Here is a 9,326-nt window from a genome sequence, read left to right on the forward strand (position 1 = left end):
GTGTCCTCGCCCGCGGACCTGCCGCCCAAGCCCACCATGACACAGGGCGTAGAGGGGAGACACAGGGCTAGGGAATCAGGTGGGGAAGGCCGGTGACCAGCGGATTTGGCCGGTGAACTTGGATCAGCCTTGTTCGAGCTAAGGAGGAACTGAGGGAATGAGGGAGAGGAGGCGCTCGGGGAACAAGAGGTGGACTTAAAAGTTAAAGATGAAAGGAACTAAAGGGGTTTTCTTTATGTTCGCCAGCGTGACATGCTACATTAACGTCGGGAGCTTGCGTGGCGCGTTTGGGATCTAGGATGGACCCCTTTACGCAGTTCAGGGATTCAAATGTGCATTTTGAGAGTTTGGGGACCTAAGTGAGACAACAGGACAAGTTTAGGAACCTGGGTGCATTTTACACTTTGCAATTCTTGCAGCTAGGTTGTCTTGGCCGTGGCTAAGTTTAACCCTTGGCTAGTCCTAGGCCAAGGAACCAATCACTACCTAAGCTTCACCCAAACCCCATGAGCTTGGGAGCCAAGCGCAGCAGCGGCTCCAGCGTGTCCAGCGCGAACTTGCGCGTGAACACGTAGCACACGCCGCTGGCCCCATCATGGTAGCCGCTACAGTTGTGTCGCCGGCCGCTCCTCCTATGAGCTGCGATGGTTGGACTGTCGGGCTGCCAACCTATGTGGTTGGCGGCGACCTCCCCGCGCCCTGCTAGCGACAAGCCACAGCCCACGGCGCTGACGCACGAGCTACCGCCAATTCGCGACGACTCTGTCCTGCGTCCGCCTCCTGTCGCTCGATTGCTGCCACTAGGGTCCGGGATTTGGAGGATTTTGATTTCGCTGATTGGGGAGAATGGGGAAGGAACGATCGAACGAGGGTGTTAGAGGCCGAGGCCGAGTCACCCCCTACGGGCAGCATGCAGTGAGATAGAGAGGGGAGGTGGGGTCAGCCGATGGAGCATGGCCTGTGTTCATGGATTTTGGGCCGGCCTGTTGGGAGGAGTGGAGGGAGGGATAGGCCTAACTTCTCTCGGTTGGTTGTTGGGCTGCCTGAGAACTTAGGAAACGGAGATTTAGGCTCCATAAAATCTTTATATATGTATAAGCTTAATGTATAGTTGATTTGTCACGAAAAATGTTGGGTATTCCTGGGAATACCCATGTATCAATGTAGCTCCGCTCCTGAGAACTAGCAGTTAGAGAGGCGTACTTAGCAGTAGCAGTGTGGTAGAGAGCAAGCATTAGCGGAGTAGGAGCACTGCCCCAACAAAGCAATGACTTGTGTAGTTGTGTGAGCTCTATCAAGAGATAGAGATGGAGTAGGAGCACTGCCCCAACAAAGCAATGACTTGTGTAGTTGTGTGAGCTCTACCTTGATAGAGATGAAGAAGATGACAATTTGAAGGGCAGGAGTTCAAATGAAAGCCTAAAAGATATGATTTGGATGATGCACATTTGTTCTATAGACAACAATCTGATTATAGTGTTGTTCCCAATAGAGATGGTTTTGAAATATTTTTTCCTAATTTCATAGGAAATCCATTATTTATACATAGAATAGGCCCATCAACTTTGTTTAACATTGGACAGCTGGATTACAGCCCACAAACCATCCACAAGCAGGAGCCCAGCCAGGAGGGCGAAGGGTAGACTAGATTATTTTTTTTCTCTTCTTTTTTCTTTTTTCATAGGAAAATTAACAATTGGGTGCATATGCATTAGATAACAAAGTACATCTATGGATGAACTATGGATGTGCTAAGTTTCAATTTTTACAAGGCGTGCAGTTTTTTGGATAGTTTTCAAATTTCATTTTATTTAGTCTTTTACATGATATGCACTCCACATATACACCCTAGTATGCTTGGTTCCAAAAGAACCTTTCAATTCTCTGCAGATTTCAATTGAGTACTAAGTTCAATTCATTTCATCAAATTCTTCTAATCCCACCACCCCTCGCATGCGTGGGCCACCTAGCCTTTCCCTACACAAACAATCATTGATAATCATGCAGAAAATTCACCTCTTTTATTATCCAAGAAAATGGTTTAAATAAAGTGCACCACCTGATTTGTTGTAGAGATATGATAAGCCTGTTTAAAAAATTGAAAGAGTTCTTACCTATGCATCTTGGAATGCACCCAATATTATTGATCGTTATTACATCATATCATCTTTGGAGGATATTTATACATATAAAAACAAACTATAAGGTGAAAGGTATTCCACAATCCACATAGGGGGCTCATTTTCCGTTTCTTCTTTCCCCATCCTCTCATTTTCTTCCTCTTCTTCATCCATAGCTGAAAATTGTGTGTGTGTGGTGGTACTGGTGTGTGGGTGGGTGGGTGGGGCGGCGCTCTTGCCCCCATGCTGGATCTGCCCCATAGCCTGGTAATACATCTCCGCTCATTCTCAGCGAAGAATTCCATCACAACCACACCTCCAAATCTTGGCATTCCACATTTATGTTGTCCCTATGCTTCTCCTTTTACTGAGGTGATATTTAGAGTTTTAGCCAAATATGTGGCTTTGAATGTTCCTACATAAAAGATAATATCTTTCATAATGAAAATGCCATTATAGCATTGGCATATTATAAAGTTATCACACCCACTAATTACTAATACTAAAGCAATCATTCATAATATGAATGATGCATCAAATTGAATTAGCCAAGTGCCACTAAGATAAAATGTTGTATGTTTTAATTGAAGTTGCAACTTTTGCATGTAAGGCTTCCGTTCCTGTTACGCTTTATTTGTCAAATTACCTTTGGTCAAGATATCAATTTCTTACTATGTTAGCAGGTTCCACGATCATTTGACATGGGAAACACATCTACTGTACACAATACCGTTTGAGTGCGTGTGACAGTAGTGGCATCAAGAGGTAGAAAAATAGCTTGATAAGCTGCATATTTGACCTTAAGGGAGGCCTGACCGAGTTGATAAAGTTTAATTTTCTTGTGAAATCAATATGACCCTTTGGGGCGAAAAGGTCTGTAGCCTAGTAGTTACAAGAGAGTCTCAATAGCACCTGAGGTTCTGTGTTCGACTTCCCGTGGGAGCGAATTTTGTAGGATTTAATGACGTTGTGCTTCCAGTGGTAGGCGACGTTCCCGTCAACAGCAAGAATTTATCGGCTCAGTCTTTGAAGATGCTCCTAAAAGTAGGGTTTGCGTGCGTGCATTAATCGGAGTGAGTCTGCGTGCGTTGTGAGTGTCTGGTTTGGGGTATGAGTCCGTCCCCTTTACATAGGAAGCAAATAGGGCCTATCTTCGGTTTGTCCAATAAATTCATTATCGTGTTCGTTTCTAGCCACTAGCCAAATGCATGTGCCTAATTTTTAAAATATTTTTAGAAAGAAACTAGCTCCTCATTGGGTTTTAGAAAATTTCATGCATATCACTTTTATACTATCTATCGCATGCAACTTTTGTTAGTTTTCATATTCCCTATGGTGTTGCACATATGCAATGTCGTACATGAAATTTTTTTTTCGAGTAAAGGGAGACTTTATAGATTACTTATGGGAGTGTTACAATCACAAGCAATCAACTGCTCGACAAAAGCTGGAAAGCGACTACGCCACACAGCGCTATAATTTAGCCGCTTAACCATTTGCGCAAGCTCATTTGCTCCTTTATTTCTCTCTCTTTACATGACTCAACTGGTAACCTGCTGGCAGCCCGTATCGCCTCCTGGATGATGGAGTGGCAGGCCGGTCTCACCGTCTTCGCCTCCTTCAGGTACTGGACAACCATGGAGCAGTCAGATTCTAGTATTGCCGGTGGAGGTTCCCATTCTGCCGCAAGAAGAATTCCTTCCCTACATGCTACTGCTTCTGTTTCTTCTGCACTGATGGCGCCGTAGATGACCTTCCAAGCCGATAACTTGACATTACCCAGATGGTCTCGTATGACAACACCGATCCCAGCCTGGCCCGACACTTCCGAATAGGCCCCATCAACATTTATTTTGATCCAGCCCAGCTTGGGTGGTTCCCAGGATGTACTCTCCTACTCCCTCCGTCCCAAAACTAAGGTCGTCCTAGGTACCGGTCACCAAAACAGCAGAGAAAGCAAATGACCTTCTTACCCTCAATTACTGGTACCTTTTGGCACCGTTCGAGATTCCTTTCTCTTTGCTACTCATTACAGCACAGTCCGCATGCAGGTGTAATCAATATTAAAAAAAGTGCTTGGCGCCGCAGAAAGCTAAAAGGCGCCAGAATCACGTTTCCACTGCAAATTTTGCTCCAAAATCACCCCACCGCGCCAAAAACTAGTAGTACCAGGCAAATTACAAATCGGTTGGACCTAGCCTATAAATACAGACTAATACTACAAATTGAACCGCCTAGCTCCATATCCTACCACACGCATGAACTCAGTGAAGCAAAATGAGATTGGACCTCAATCAACCACCAGACACAAATGGAGAGGCTTCTCATGGACATCAAGACAGAGAAGAAGAAGATGCACATGTTGGAGGTAGCCTTCGGCGAGGTGGCATCCAAGCTCCATCGGCTCTCCATCTTGCCTATGGCCACTTGCATGAGGTCAGCCAAGCTCCATGGGCATTTCCTGTCCAGCCTTTCCATCTCCACTTCCAGGCTGCACATGAACAAATTCATAGAGGTGAGATATTTTCAGTGAACAAAAGGAACACCGCTTTTATTTTTGTCTTTTACAAAGGTGATGACCTTTAGTTCTTTGTTCTAGAGGATGGGTTGCAGGTTGAAGGACAGCTTGAGAGAGAGGGCTTCCATGGTGATCTAAACTTTTCTGCACATGTTCAAGAGGAAGGAACATTTGCTGGTTAGTGTGATCTAAAGTGTGTACAACATTGCTCTCAGTAAATTAAAGTCTAGGAGTCTGTAACAAAGTATAACTCTTTTGGGTTTTTATTATTGCAAAAAATAGCATTTCCACATGATTTGCCTAGACAGACAAAAAAAACTCTACAGTCATAATTTTGGGCAGAGTAATGAACAAATCTTTTATTTATTTTTTGTAGCAAAGGTCATCACCTTTATTTCTTTGTTGTAGGGGATGCCATACATGTTGAAAGAGAGGTCCACCATGGTCACCATACCCTTGATCTAAACTTTGTTGCACCTATACAGAAAGCAAGATTGCTTGCAGGTTAGTGTGAAAGGAAATCTTTGCGGTCCCTTAAAGCACTCAATGGTTGTATATTGTAAGTTTGTAACATGTTCATATTAGCAGAATTAATATAGCAACAAACATGAAGGCCTTGTAGTGTTACTGCCCATGTGTGGACAGATCCTACATAATTAGAATCTGAAAAAAGGAATTTAGGACCTCAAACAATCAAAGGTTAATGTCACAACGACATAGATTGATGACATGTTTGCTAATTTATCTCCCAAATTTACAACTTAGTGCACTGCATGACCAATTTATCACTAGCATATCTGATTATTAAAGCATGATTTTTATAGTAAACAAGATCACATGTTTATCGTAGATGATGATCCAAGGGAACAGGAGAACCCAGCTATGCATGCACTTGATGAAAACTATGATGTGGACCAAATGGAGTATGATTGGCATGAATATGGTGTGTACACCAATTATGTCGACATAGTTTATGATGATGCTGAGCTGCTCAACTCAAACCAGAAAGATGCAAATGAATGTAGTAGGCGCCCAGATTTGACAGATAGAGAAAGACAAGATGTATATGAAGAGCTACTACAGAGGTATCACAAGGGGATACTGAAAAAAGGCAGCACAAATGCAGTCGCAGATAAATTTAACATTCACCCCCGTACCGTGCAACGTGTATGGGAAAGAGCTAAGAAATGTATGGAAGATAGAGTAGCAGTTGATGTATCTTCTAGGAAGCCTAAGAATACTGGGCGGAAAAAAGTTGTTGTTGACCTCTCAATGGTCACTAGTGTTTCGTTGCTCCAAAGGAGTACTATACGGTCTCTAGCTGGTGCTATAGGAATGTCAAAAAGCGCAGTGCATAGGTGTTACAAAGAAGGGCTTATTAGGAGGCACTCTAATACATTGAAACCTTATTTGAAGGAGGCAAACAAAAAAGAAAGGCTGCAGTGGTGTCTCTCTATGTTACATCCACCTTCTTTGCCAAACAATCCCAAGTTTATTGAAATGAAGTATATCATCCACACAGATGAGAAATGGTTCAATGCTACTAAGAAGGATAGAAATTTCCACCTATTGCCAAATGAGGAGGATCCTTATAGAACTGTGCAAAATAAAAATGCAATGGAAAAATGTATGTTATTGTGTGGAGTTGGGCTGCCTTGGTTTGATGATGAAGGAAATTGCATATTTGATGGCAAGATTGGCATCTGGCCATTTGTGAGAAAGGTACCACAACTTTTACATGCTGTCATTTCCATAACTTGTCCTTCGGATTTATTTATCATGCTAACATATGTTCTATACTACCACTGTAGGAACCAGCACAAAGGAGCAGTCATAACCAGCCTAGAGGGACGTTAATCACCAAGCCGATCAAAGTTGATAGAGATACAAGCAGATCATTCTTAATTTCAAAAGTACTGCCGGCTATTCAAGCTAAATGGCCTGAACAAGGAAGACACGAGACAATATGGATTCAACAGGACAATGCCCCTTCACATGTGCGACCGGATGATGAGCAATTTAATATTGCAGTACAACAAACAGGACTTGATATCCGTCTCATGAACCAGCCACCAAATTCTCCGGATATGAATTGCCTAGACCTAGGCTTTTTTGCTTCTCTACAATCCTTAGCATTCAGAAGGGTCTCTAGGAACTTGGATGAGCTGATTGAAAATGTGGAGAAGGAATTCAATGAGTATGATCCATGCACTCTAAGGAGGGTGTTCCTGACACTACAAGGATGCATGTTAGAGGTGATGAAAGCAGATGGAGGGAATTGGTACAAAATTCCTCACATGAGTAAGGAGAAGCTAGAGGCACTAGGCATATTACTAAAATCACTTAGTTGTGATCGTCAGCTCTATGAGAAAGTGGTACAGTTGCTGAATACTCCTACTTGAGTGGTGCTATAGTATTGTTGCAATTGGTACTGCATCTTTTGCCCATCGTTTGTAAAGGTTAAGCAGTAGTAACAGTTGGTATTGATTATTGTATAATCAGTAACACATCTTTTGTCCATGGTTTGTAAAGGCTAAGTAGTATTAACAGTCGGTACTAATTATTATATAATAAGTACTGCATCTTTTGACCATGGTTTGTAAAGGCTAAACAGTATTAACAATCGGTACTGATTATTGTATAGTTAAGCTTTGATATATGCTTTTGCAGTTGCCAAACATTACGTATTTACTTTTTTTTTTAGTTTGAAAGCTCTAGCCAAACGAACGGAGCTCTAAACTTACCAGTTCGAGCTGGGACTCATCCAATGGCTCGTATTCTTCCTCTTGTGAATATGCTGCAAGGTCCAAGGACATTTCCTGCTCTTGTGAAGATGCTGCAAGGTTCATGGACATTTCGTCCTCACTTTTCTTGCCCTCCTCTAACTATCAAAGGCATAGTAGGAAGTAGTGCGTATTAAAATTACAGCTCCATATAGGCATAAAGGATTACTCTACTTATTTTAAATAAAGTTGTAAATAACTACAAACCTTCCTCTGCTCGGTACTGCTGCACTTGGCCATTGCGTAAAACTTTTCTCTTGACCATGGGATATATCCAGGGAGCACCAAGCGAACCATCTCCAACTCAAAATCACCCATGACCTTATATTCTGGCTCTTGTACAGCAAGGTTCATGGGCATGGTCTCCTAAAAAGATCAAAATCATTAGTGACTTTCAATTGACCTTGTGGTTCATAATTGTAGATAGAAAACTATACTATATTGTACAAATTAAGCACACACACCTTGCTCTTAACAGTGTCCTGGTTGGCCATGCCCATCACCGAAGGTGGATCGACCTTTGGTGAGTGTGCTTGCTGGTTGTTGATCTCCCCTTCCTTCTTATCCATGATTGCAACATCAAGTGGTTCAGTCTCTGGCACAAACTCGCCGTCATCTGTGCAAATTATGCCTTGAAAACCTTCATCATCCGAATTAGGGATGAACATGTACTCATCACCTCCTCCTTCTTGCGTGTCCTGGGCAAAATCGACGCCCTCGACAGCAAGGCGCTCAGAACGTACATCCCACCATGAGCCTCGACGCTTTTCACGGCCGGGGACACGCCTCTGCTGGCAGCGACAACCACTTCGGTGGCGACGGTGACGACCCGCTCTAAACCTGCCACCACTTGTTGACGAGCTGCTGCTCCAGGAGCTATGCCAACCACTGCTACTGCCACTGGTCTAAGAGCTGGGCCTGACACCAATGGTGTTGGAGATGGGGCTGAGGCTAGAGCTCCAAGAGCTGGGGCTGCCGACGGTGCCGAAAGAGTTCGGCCAATCGTCGCCGCTCCAGGACCTCATGTCTCTGCAGCCGCTGCCTTCCCAGCTGCGAACGGAGTCATATCGCCGGCATGGAGGTGGATTGGAGCGGCGCGACGCGGAGACGTGAGCAGATGGGGAAAATTGCGACTCTGTTCGTGGGGAAGGAAGGGGAAAGGTGCATGCCTGCCTCTGTCCGTGGAAAAGGAATCGGGAGGGGAGAGAGAGGCAGGTTTGGGTAGTGGAGGGTCCCACCGTGGCTAGTGGGCTGGTGGCAGACTCGCAGAGATGGCAGCCGACGAGAGTTTTGGGACAAAATCCTAATCCTAGAACGACCTTAGTTTTGGGACGGAGGGAGTACCTGCGACGAGCAGATTAATACGTATTATTTTTAAATAATTTATAATTTATAGGCGCATATGCAATATGTTTTTTGAAAGAAAAATGTGAGATCTAAATTACAAGAAGTTATAAAGCCTACGCACACTCCTCTAGGATCCCATTTGGCATAGCTTATTTTAGCTTCAGCTATAAATCAAGACACTGTAGTATGAAACTGTTTTATAAACCCGTGTTAAATTATAAACCCGTATTAAGATAAACTAGAAACCAGACAAAAATAAATTTTTCAGCTTCACCGGCTTCACCTTCGTCTTGCCCATGTCATAAGGGCCCCACATACGGCGCTCGATGATTCGCCCAGCCGGCCCCGTTGACTGGCCACTCCGCCCCACCACACCCGCAGACAGACACCGGGCCCGAGGCCAGATCCCATCGGCCGAGCGGACCCATCCATCCTTTTCCCCACCCCACGACTCCCCCTCCCCCGAGCCGTTCGAAAAATTTCAAATCCACTTCCCCTCTCCTTCCCCAACGTCTCTCTCCCCCTCCCCCTCTCTCTCCGGCCACGGCCTCCGCAGCC

The sequence above is a fragment of the Panicum hallii genome, chromosome 7 (genome assembly GCF_002211085.1).
Source record: "Panicum hallii strain FIL2 chromosome 7, PHallii_v3.1, whole genome shotgun sequence".
In the NCBI taxonomy this organism is placed as follows: domain Eukaryota; kingdom Viridiplantae; phylum Streptophyta; class Magnoliopsida; order Poales; family Poaceae; genus Panicum; species Panicum hallii.